Below are 12,714 nucleotides of genomic sequence, written 5' to 3' on the forward strand. Positions count from 1 at the left end.
TTCATGGAAAAACGTATGTCCACACACCTAGCTTCGTTCTACAACAAACAGACCAAAGAAGGCAAATCCCTCAAAGCATTGGGCCACCAGACATAAAGAAGGCACCAGACCTCTGACATGCAACGCTCTGCTTCTATGCTTCTATCTGGAAGGGTAATTGTCACGTCAACAGAAGTTATGAGTCATCCAAAGTGACCACTTTATTGAACAATGTAGTAAGTACATTTAAAGGGTCGTTTTCACAAAGAAAACCAATCGATCTGCATGTGTTATTTTTTCAATGCTTTGGTGATGACGCTCACCTAAGAGTGGGGGTGATTCCAGATGTAGCCAAGCAGTGTCTCTCCAGAACCCATGCTAATCGTCCTTTTGACAAATTTACGTTTCTTTCATAAAGCATTCACCTTGGAGAGGAGGTTGAGAAAGCGATGAATGGGTTTCAAGGCGATGAGTGCTGCTCATTTTACTTGCGGCCACCCCTTCCCTGTACCCACCCTGAGCCTCAAGTAGGTCAAAGCCATAATTGACCATCCAGGAATGATTGCTCATTAGGAAAATTATAAGAACGTTTTAGGAACTAAATGTTTGAGAATGCGAAACAATGCATAATGTACAGATTCAGTCTTTTCACAGCACCAGGGAATAAACAAATGTCACTAACGTCGCCGGTGTCCATATCTTCCATATCAAGGAATTGCATAAAGGCGACCTCTGAGGAATATAGCGTGGTCACCAAAGGCAGTTTGGAATGTTCATCCTTCAAGCCATTGGCAATAGCCTATCATAATGGATGTCTTCTCAGCAGGCAACAATGAAGTGTCGACCAGTGGATGGTCATTGGTGCCATCTCCAAAGCATAGGCCTATCATGACTTGCAAATCCACAAAGCCAATACATCTGCACACCTCGAAATGTTGTGACTCTGCATTTTACTAAGTGGTGGTAGAGTAAGTGGGGCCTGTTACACCAGCTGCACAACTGTACACCACCATTTGGAACTGTGAGCCAGATTTATTAAGATTTTGCCTAACTCTTGCCTACTCACGGGGGCAACAACGGGGACACAAAATCTAAGTGAGAATTATCAAACCAAGGATGCCACCTTGCATGCCCTTGCATGGCTTTACCGATCTGGAGTAATGCAATGCAGCACAACTCGCTGCCTTGGGTTACTCTGCACAAGAGGGGAATGGGGGGGGGGAGCGTGGGTGTTCCCAAGCATCTAACCACAGATTTTGTCACATTTTAAGAACAATTAGTGGTAGACCTGGCAATGCATCAAAATGCTACACGTCCCTAGGTAAGGGGCAACGAGGAGGAATATCTTTATTTTTTCTCGTTTTTTCCTCTTTCTTCATAAAAAGACAAAAATACCCCTTGTTATTGTGCCCCTCCCTGCACAAAAACACTCCTGCCAACAAACGCAGTTACACCCATGGCGCAAAGGTGCCTGCATTGGCGCTAGGCAGCCAAAAGTGCGGCAGCACTAGGAAAGGACAGGCATCCGTTTAATGTTAAATACAGCACATTCCTGCCCTTTCTCTTTCACGTAGCGCAGCAAGGTGGCTTGCTTCATTGCACTGTGTGAAAAAATGATGAGTATGGGCCCGTGTCTAAGTGCTGCTGCGCTGCTGAACTGCTGCGGTTTGTAATTGTAGGTATTTATCAATTTAGGTATGTGCCATCAGCAAACGTTTTCACAGTGAACCCCCTGTTAGCACAATGTTTTGTACAAAATGTTTTGCGAGCTCAGGAAGCGGTTACAGTATACGCTGATACAGAAAGTATTTCAAAAAGTCAACTTGAGGATTCCTTTTGAAAAACAGTTGAGAATGTTTTGCTTACTTCGTGAGAGAAAACCCTTACATTTTAGTAGGATATATCCTTCTGGGTTACATATGCTCCTGAACAGATTTCCGGCTCAGTGCTTGTTAATACCCCATGCATATCCCAAGCAACCTCAACTATGTACCACTGCGGTTTGCAATGCAAACAGAAGCTGCTCGGAAAAACCGAGCATTCCTGGGAGTCACAACAATCACCAAGCTGTAAACAACAAACGTCTGGCTTTCCATGGGAAAAAAAGTATTGTTAAAAGAATGAATATTAATAGGTTTTGACCCAGAATTAAATATATGTGTTATAGAATGTAATTTGGTAGCACCTCTTGATAAAAGTATTATTGTAGAGAATACCTTTATTGAGGTTTGCACCCCTTTTCAGAAACATCAACCTTTGACTACATGCGCTTCCCTGAATTTAAGCACCGTACTTAAGAAATGTGGTATAGTTTTTCAGGTTCAGAAAATGCCTATAATGTCCCTAATATGTATTAATCTTCCCATGGAAACACCTGGTAGTTAATTGCATGCAAATAAATAACTATTGGCAAAGCCAATAGGTCTCATATCCACCAGGACGGTTCTGATCTACTGGCTCTGCTATTGGTTTCTTTAGATGCATAAATGTGTAATTTTTATAGGTCTAAACAATACATTTAGATCAGACATGCTAGAATTCAAGTAAATAACTGTGTCCCATTCCCTGCTTTTCTGAGCAGATCCTCTAACCTCCTGTCAAAACCTTTATCAATGTGCCTTATTGACCCATCTCCATTATGGCTTGTTTTCGCCACAAGCTAAATTTAAGAGTAACGTAGTAAAACACAACAACATAAATCATAAAATGGCCTGTGGCTTGTTAACTTACCTATGTGTAAATATTAAGAAGGGTGAAAAGGATGTCCGTATCTCTATCCCTGTTCTGTCTGACAGTCCTTGGCATTTGTTCCTTCTCTTCCCTGCTGCCGGATGGGGTGAAGAAGAGCTCTTTGGTCAGCATGGAGGCAATGGACTGTAGCGCAGCACATCCTGGAGCCACTGACTGGGTGATGAAGGACAGAAAGAACAGGTCTGGTGTACGTCTGGGGTCAGTGGAGGAGAGATCCAAGAGACGCCTTCATAGCAGATGGAAGAGGTGTAATCTCTTTGCTCACCACAATGCTCCATTTCAGCAGGTCCTGGTGCCCATCTATAAACACCACTTGGCCTGAAAGTGTAAGTGGCGGAGGACTCACTTCTCATGTCAACAGCTCCTGGTTATCACTTCAATCACCTCATGGTCTGGAAGCTGCAGACGGATCATTCATTACCACTGACTGCACTTGTAGAGTACAATTATGGTGGCCACTAGCGAAGGGGCAGCATTGTTCACTGCTACATAAAGTCCCATGTTTGTCCCATCATGTGGCAGTGGCCCTGGAAGTTGTACTTTATATTGGCCACTAAGAGGGAGTAGGGCTCGGATGGGTGCAAGGTCGGGTAAGAGTGCTGTCCTCAGGGGAAGCACTGCTAAAAATGTGTGTGCAGTGTAACTCAGTTCTCTGATGCTGGCAGTAGAGCAGCACCCACCAGTGGTGCTGCAACTGCAAAAAAAATTAAAATGCCCCCGCCGGGTGCACCCAAAAAACTGGCCTGGTGGGAAAAGCATAAGCAGTGGTTGTTGAAGCAATTGGATGTGCATGAAAGGAACTGCTTGCCAGCAACAACGTAAGCAGACCAAAGTCTTTAAGTAAAATAATAACTTCGCTTAAGTTAACAACGGTGACCAGACCAGATAACCTACCGGCAGCTATTTTAAAATCCAATCCCTTATTGTGGGCTAGTTTTTTCTGAAGAGTCTTTATTTTTGTAACTAAAATATGAACCTTTCCGGCTAGCTGAAAGGGAGTAATAATTAATTTATAATTAAGAAAGAGAATCCAGCAGATACCAGTAATTTTCGATTGATAAGCTTGATTGATGTAGGGGTGAAATTATATTGTAAAGCCATTTTATTGTCCATGAAGGAGTGAATATAGAGTCTAGCAAACTGATGCCCATTGAACAAGAAGGCTTCAAGCGGGGTCATTCGACAATAGATCATTGCTTTAGCTTGTGGGCAATTGGTCAAAAGGCAATGGGAACTTCTGGGAATGTATTTTGTAGATGTCAGATCTGCCTTCGACCTAGTCAGTCATAATGTTTTATGGTCTAAGCTGAGAAATATGGGTATTTCTAGATGCCTCCTCACTATCGGTGAAGAATTACCCCAAGATAATTGGGCTGAAGTGGAGCTAGATTTACCGTGTGCATTATCTAAAGGAACCCTGCCTGAAAATGGATTGTGGCAGGGATGTGTATTAGTGCCTACGTCGTTTTCTTTATACCTCGCAGATTTGCCACAGGTCCTGTTAGATAGAAAATCCTTTTCAACAAAAATGGGGGGAAGGCATATCCTGTGCCTCTTATATTAGGACGACTTGTCAATAATAATCTATTTGAGTGAGGTGGGTCTTCAAAGACAGCTTAAAAGTTTCAGCAAGTACCGTGTGGTGAATGACCTTACAATCAGTATGGATAAGACAAAAATAATAACATTTGGCAAGGAATCAAAATAATATAATTGGTTACTTGTGGATAAAACTGTGGAGGTAGTAACCTCGTATAAATATCAAGGGATGATGTTTAATGATGAAATAAATTGGCCCCTCCAAAGAGAAATTGGCCATGCTCGGGCATACTTAACAGTTGGAAAATGATTCTGGAGGGCCCTCCCTGACAACAATAGTCACAGCATATAAAGCTCTGGTCCCTACATAATGTTAATATGGGGCAGAAGTATTTTGCCTTAGCTCTGAACCAATGTGGGATAAATGTGAAGGTAAACGTCTGAAAAAAATGATGGGGCTCCAAAGGGGTGCCATTAGACCAGCCTTAAGACTTCGAGTAGATCTAAAGTTTTGGAAATTTCTACCTTGCAAGTCCACTCTTTGCTTCTGGGGTAAACTTTGGGGCATGGAGGAACCAAAATGTCATCCTTTTGTCCCAAAGAAATAGCAATTAGTGATTAAAAGTGGGCGGGAGTGATTAGAAATAGCTTAGGAAATATAGGGCCAGATGTATCAAGCAATTTTGCATTCGCAAATGGTGCGAATCGCAAAATTCGGCCATTTGCGAATGCAAAAACGCCTTTCAAGATGTATGAAAGGCATTCGCTGTGCAATTTTAAGGAATCTCTAAAATAGCGAGTCCTTAAAATTGCAACCACATATAGAGGATCGCAAATTGCGATTCTCTAATTAGGAAATCGCAAATAGGGAATTCCTATTTGAGATTTCCAAAGCACATGTAACAAGCATTTCCTAAGCATTGGTGGTAAGCATGTGCAATTTTTAAAAATGCATTTTAAAAATGACATGTAGTGCACAAATGCCCATAGGGCATGTGTGTGCTTCACATGTCAACAAATATTTTGTGGGGGTGCATCAGAGGGGGCCTTAGGCCCCCAGCACCCTGGGGTTTGCATTATCTGAATTGCAAATTCCTAACTGGAATTCGCAAATTGAGAAATGCAAAACCATTCGCACCCATAGGGATGAATCGTGTGCCATTCTCTAATTGTGATTCGGTAATGGCGATTGCAAATTTTAAGAAATCGCTATTACCGAACTGCAAATTTCATACATCCCATTTTGCACTTCTTAAATACCGATTTCTTAAAGAAATGCAAAATGGATCTTTGATACATCTGGCCCCATAGCCTCAAAAGTGAAAATTGCTAATTTTATGGAGTGACCCCAATCTTTCAAGAAGGATTAAAGAAAGCTTGTAAGAGAGAATCAAGGATTACTGATTTACGGTATTTATTGATGAAACCATCAGCAGGTTATATGTTGGAATCTTGGCAGAAATATCAGATGTACCCATAAATATCCTTGTTACCTAATCCCAACCTGCGCCTGTTTTCACTGAAATATTGAGTGTCTTTGAAAGTCATTATAGTGAGGCAATCTCTCTATTCTTAGATATGGGATTTATAGATGTAACTTGTGGTGTGGGTAGATTTTAAAGGAATATTCTTGCATAAGTATTTGAAATTTTGATGTCTATGCGATTTTATTATTATATTTGTTGTTATATTTATTCAGTTTTTATAGCCAATGGTTTAAGTAGACTTATATTTTTACTACTACTACTAAATGGGCATGCATTAAAGAAACAGCCTATCAAGCAACAATGTAAGCAGCCCAAACTGCAGAAAATAAATTAACCCGCCACTCATGCATTAAGTGATCAATCCAGAGGGATTGTAACTATGAGGAGCAGCGCTATGAGCCAATGAGTAAAGCTAGTTAAACCACAGTTTCCAATTGCTCAATTGGGATGTCCAGAAAGCCCTTTCAGTGTTTATAAGTCTACATGTAAATATGTGTATGTGTGTTGTGTGATGACATAAGACTCTTAACAGACAGATAAAGCTGTCTGTAGAAAAGACGTACAAATGAGAAAGTATTCATTTTATACTGAAAAGTAAGCCATAAACATCTATTAGGCACATGATAAATATGAGCAAAGTTATTAGAACAAATGCATGTGTAAACATGTTTGGAAAGGAGTGTGAAGTTTCCGTAATTTGCTTTTATGTAATTACGGAATGTTTTGGCAAAGTTATGTCATATTAAGCATACCTATGTGAAATGCAAATTTGTGATTTTGTGTCTTATTTTAGTGTGAAATGGGTCCTTGTGTCAATATTCAGTGAGGGGATGCAATTAACAAAAGCATCGCCAACAGCAGGTGCTCACATTCTGTTGCTTGCATGTTCTCAGAGTAAGGCCCTGATTTATACTTTTTTACACAAAACTGCCTTTGAGCAGTTTTGCGTCAAAAAGTATAGCTCCTGCTTGCACCATTCCAGGATGCCAGCCGGGCGCCATATTAATGGAATGGTGCAATCCGGTGCAAAGGGTGGGCTAGAGTAAAAAAAAATGACGTTACCTGGGTGGGGGTGGCGGTATGGGAGAAGGGGGTAATGTACCAAAAAGTGACGTTAGGCTAGTTAGAGTAAAAGAGAATGACTCTAACCAGCCTAGCATCAGGTCTTGGTGCAAAACCATCCATACCACAGGACTCCTGTCTTATAAAAGACAGGAGTCTTGCCCACCACCCCAATGGCCAGCACAGGGGACAAGGGTTCCCTGGGCATGGCCATTACACCCTGTGCCATGTAGGGGGGGGCATTTCAGGGCCCCCAATGGCAGTTTAAAAAAAAATACTTACCTATACTTACCTGCGATGGGGTCCCCCATCCTCTGGTGTCCCTCTAGTGTGTTGAGGGTGTTCCTGGGGCTTGGGGAGGGCACCTGTGGGCTCTTTCTATGGTGTATGACCATGGAAATGGGTCCACAGGTCCCCTAATGCCTGCCCTGACCCAGGAGTTAAATAATGGCCCTAAGCAGGCTTAGCACCATTATTTAGGCCTGCCTCCCTCCTGTGCACCATTTTTGCACGGGAGGATGAATAAGGCGACAGGGTCTTAGAGTCATTTTTTGGATGTGAACGCCCACCCTGCATCTCATTGATGAAAGGTGGGTTCACACATCCAAAAAATGACTCTAACTCCAATATTTTGACGTTAGACTAGCCTAGTGTCAAAACATAAATATGGAGTTAAGTTTGTGCTGAATTAGCTTAAAAAAATGACGCTAATTCAGCGCAAACAGAGTATAACTCTGGGCCTAAATATTTACCACAAATGACGTGAATGGTGCTTAACTACATGAATATTCATAAAGGCATAATTTTGAGAATTTCACATAACAAGCATAATGCAAAAATCCCCAAAATACATGAATTATGCTGGCATAATTTAAATTTCACCCAGGACTTTAGACATTATCATAACATAGCTTAATTTAGTTCAGAAAGCAATGCGTGGTGCCCTACAGATTCACTCTACAATTGTTCAACAAAAGAAGACAACTGGGCTTATGGTTCTTAGGCCTTATTATTGTGATTTTTGTTTCATTATATTGATTTGAACATTGTGCTACAATAATTAACCACCTATGCTCCTTACACTCAACCTCAAGACACACCTCTCTTTCACCTCTCTATTTTCAGGGTCCTTGAATGCCTCAAGTGAACCACAACCCTTGAGAGCCACAAGCCTCCTAAGTCAGGCTCCTATTACCTGCAGCCTCAAAACTTAGGCTGTTGGGGTCAGATGCCAACTTGAAAAGACTGAGTCCGTGGCATAGTTGTGGGAGCTGTTGATTATTGCCACAATTTTGGTTATGTCAAGGTCACAGCATCGAAAAGTAGTGTGCAGACTACCAACACATTTGTTAGGCACATACAATTGAAAAAAACATTTTCACCATGTAAAATGGACAACTTAATTGTGCCCTGGCATCACATTCAGTTTTTAGGGGACCATTGATACTAAACTATTCTGCAGACTTCCTCTGTAGTTGGAGGACCATTTAACATTTTAAAGGGAAGTCCGAGCTTCTCATTGGCTAAGAGCTCAGGTAACCTCCCATCACATAGAAAGTGCCATACCCAAAACAAAAGGAGGCACACCTATTTTTTTCGGAAGAACAGGAGAGCTGAGCAGTTGTGCTTGCTAGAAACTGCACATATCCAGTACAGACCATGGTGGAAAAGGTTAAGTACGAGATTGCATATTTATCAGCTGCTGCTGATGAATGAGTGTTGTTCATTGAGGCCATAGTGAAACCATAAAATGCCAGAGAGGGCCCCATTGTTTTGAAGTTCTTCAACCATCCCCCAGTTGAGAAGAAACATAGGGGCATATTTATACTCTATTTGCGCCACATAGGCGTCATTTTTATTTTTTTACACATATGCCGCGCAAACTTAACTCCATATTTATATTTTGAAGCTAGACCCGTCTAGAGTCAAAATATTGGAGTTGGCGCCAGGTTTTGAATGCACCAACCCACCTTGCATCAATGAGATACAAGGTAGTCGATCCCATCCAAAAAATTACAATAAGCCTCTTGCGCCATATTTATCTTCTGACTCAAAAATGACGCACACCTAGGGAGTGGACCCAAAACACGACGTAAAACCTGATTAGCATCAAATTTTAACACCTGGGTCAGACCAGGTGTTAAAATGAAGCCCACACACCACTACGTAAGGAAAACTCACAGAAGGAACATCTGCAACCTCCAGGACAACATGGAATTCATACTGCTCCAGCTTGGAACACGCCACAGACATCAGCGACTACAGCAGCTCCCTCCACCACCACAACAGCAACCCCAAGCACCACCACAGCACCCACAAAGGCAGTGTAAAAGGTGGTAGAAGATTTTCAGACAGAGCACAACGCTACTTGGCCTCAGAGAACAAGACGTCATTAGGATTTACCAGCTCACCGGGAGTCCATTGTACGCCTGCTGCACCGCATTGCACCAGACATCACAGCCAGGGTGCAAACTCCAAAAAAATATACCACCCATCCCAAAGCTCCTCACTGTCCTGCACATGCTGGTGTCTGCATCCTTTCAGACAACAGGGGCACTAGTCGCTGGGGTCTCCTAGCCATTATTCTCAGTCTTCCCACCGAAGGTCCTACATGCCATCATCCGCCTCACACCCTGCCACATCTGCTTCCCAAACACCCAGCAACTGCAGCAGGAGATCAAGCAAGGTTTCTATCAGATTGCTGTGTTTCTGCATGTGCTGGGTGCAATGGACTGCACCCATGTTCAACTGGTGCCACCTGCAGCTACGGCACACCTAGCACACCCATTCCATGAATGTGAAGGCCATCGTGGACCACTGTGGGCTCTTCACTTACATCTTGGCCAAGTATCCCAGCAGAGTTCATGATGCATTCATATCCCAGCACTCCACCATAAATGAGCGAATATGGCAGTGACCTACTTGTTGGTAAGTCACCAAACTGATCAAAACACACACAACACACCAAACCTGTAGGACAAACAGGGCACACACCACAACAAATACACCTGGGTAGGGCAACACAGATCAACAGGCAACAACACAAATGCAACATGCTGTAGTATACGGCAATCATTGCACATCACAAACGAATACGCCCACCTGTACCTATCACAGCCACAACCTGACAGCCACACCATGTGAAGGACAGTTGGAGCCATGTCCCCTTTGCATGCAGAAGAAGCCCACAAACCACTACAAGTGTCCACTGGTTGATTACTAAATGCACTTCACACACATCACACCAAACTAAGAATAGCTCTGCTATGTCAATAGCATATGCCATGGCTATGTTAAGAAAGTAACACCTAAGTATAGCCCCACCTAAAGCATAGTGTGCAAGCCTCTGGCACAATCTACATCAAATGCCACTAAAGTGTTGCCAAAATCAACTACACCTCATCTACACATACCTGACATACCTGTAGTGTGCACATACATCTGTCTGATGCAATGTGTCGGACACATGGGAATACAAATGTAACTGCCATGAAGTAAAATCGGGCAGATTCATTAGATATTGTGCCACACCTACCCTATTGCCACCTCACATACGCCACTTAGTGCCCTCTAGCACCATCATGTCTGTTCAGTAAATTTAAATTGTGCATCATGGTGCAGAGTCAGTGCAAAACTTCAATTATCATGAATGCCGCAGTAGGCCCCTGTAGGAGTACAGAGGACATGACTTACCATACATGCACTGTACTGAGTGACACTTCAGAAAAATAGCTGTGCCCCCCTTCCAAAGTCTGCACTGTGCATGTGTTGAAAATCCATTAATGGAAGCTACAAGATACAACTGTACCAAATGTGATCAACATACTAATATGTGATACACACGCTTGTTCACTTGATGGCCGCTACAACCATCATCTGCCACTATGGACCACTAATGGGCAGATTTATGAAAACTACGTGCAGCACCACTATTCTTGCACCCCATAATGCCCCCCTAACACCACCATGGTAACTCAGTATGTTAAATACAGCACACCATGGAGGTAGTTAGGGTGACCAGCGTCATCATTTTTTATGCTAGTCCGGCGATTTGCAGGATTAGCATAAAAAATTATGATGCTAATCCTAATAAGCACCCAGAGGCCCATTGTATTCAATGCAATCATCTGTTTAACGCCTGCACTTATCAGGCATTAAAGAATGCTGATAAATATGGTGCAAAGGCATCTCAGATTCCATTGTACCACTTTTAAGGCTACCCTAGCACCGGAACGTCCCCCCTTGAATACATTATGTCTGACGCAGGTATAATGTGGCGCATGGGGTTAAAAAGTGGGGCAATACATTGCCCCTCTTTGTAAATATGCGGCGGTGGTTTTTGGCCTGGTTGGGCCACATTTGCATCACATAAAATGATGCAAATGTGGCACAAGGAGGCGCTAGGGACCCTTAAATAAGCCCCAAAGTATTGCACTGAATGTGTAGTGCCACATGGTGACATGGAGGGGATACTCTGGCTATGTAGGGCTACTATGGTGCTCCATCTGACACCATTTGTGCTGCAAGGAGGTGCTAGCTTCCATCTAGCAATAGGACACTGTCAGAAATATGGACTACACAAAAGATGTGACATACATGATGAGCATCAATGTAGGAATCCTAATGATAAGTTACAGGTCCTTAAGTCAATACCCTAGATTTTCACGTACATCAACACAGAGAAATGAAACCATTTCACAAGAGCAGGAACATACACAATACCACAAGCATGTCAGAATCACCACTCAAACTACAACTAACTACTGCCATTGTAGATATCTAATCCGTCTCAAGCTTTTACTACAATTTTACCTTCTTACCTTTGTAGCCGAATAAGGTTACAGCATACAGCTGTGGGTCATGACACCATTTGTAAATCCAACAACCTTGGAAGAGTGTGCCTATAATGAAGGGCACCAGAGGACACGCTATGTGGTGGAGAGGACATTTGGACTTTTTAAATCCCAGTTCCTGTGCCTGGCCTTGACAGGAGGAAGCCTATTGTATGCTCCACCTCTCATATAAAAGATCATACTTGCAAGTGCAATCCTGCACAATATCTGTGTCAGGACAAATGTCCCCTGGGATGGCCAAGTTGATGTCACCAATGAGGAGGATGAAGGTGATGGATCAGATATCTTTGACGGGGAACAACTAAACACAGCTGCAGGAGTTTGTAGGAGACTCAACATTGTACAGACGTTTTATACATAGGAAGTAAAAGTATCACTTTGTAAATAGCACACATAAAGTTATTTTAAACTGATTTGCCTTGGTCTACTCATTCTCCACTATATTTACAATTGGAATGTGACACAAACCTCAGGGAGTTTGTCCAAAACACAAAAATTACAAGTATGGTAGCAACATCCTTTATAATGTAGGGGGCTCTACTGACTCCATCTCACATCTCTGTGATACGATAATCACTGGCATGTGACTTCTGAAGGCCTAGACCATGCACCACTACATATATTGTGGCAACAGGAGGGCAAGGTGCCAATTCATAGGCAATCACCACAACAACACCATGCCTAACACAATGTATGCAAGGGGACACATAAGGTACGGGCTGTCAAGAAATAGAGGTCAACTAATGTTTAACTGAACACTGTCACTACTCTGTTTGATTGTAGATTTGCCTGCACGGTACATGTGTCACAAGGGGGGGACATCATAGGTAACTCTGCTCCTTCAGTTTTTGCCCAGGGATTGTAATCAATGTTTGCACAGTGTATCAATGGGATTATATTAAGGCACTGCCATTGGGCACAACCCTGGCGCATGGTCGATTGTACCTCATGTATGACACACACACTTTGGCTGGGGAATGCCCAATGGGTTGCCAGACAAATTGAGCTGGTATGGGTGTAGAATTCCTATCCAATAACATATA

The sequence above is a fragment of the Pleurodeles waltl genome, chromosome 2_1 (assembly GCF_031143425.1).
Source record: "Pleurodeles waltl isolate 20211129_DDA chromosome 2_1, aPleWal1.hap1.20221129, whole genome shotgun sequence".
NCBI classification, from domain to species: domain Eukaryota; kingdom Metazoa; phylum Chordata; class Amphibia; order Caudata; family Salamandridae; genus Pleurodeles; species Pleurodeles waltl.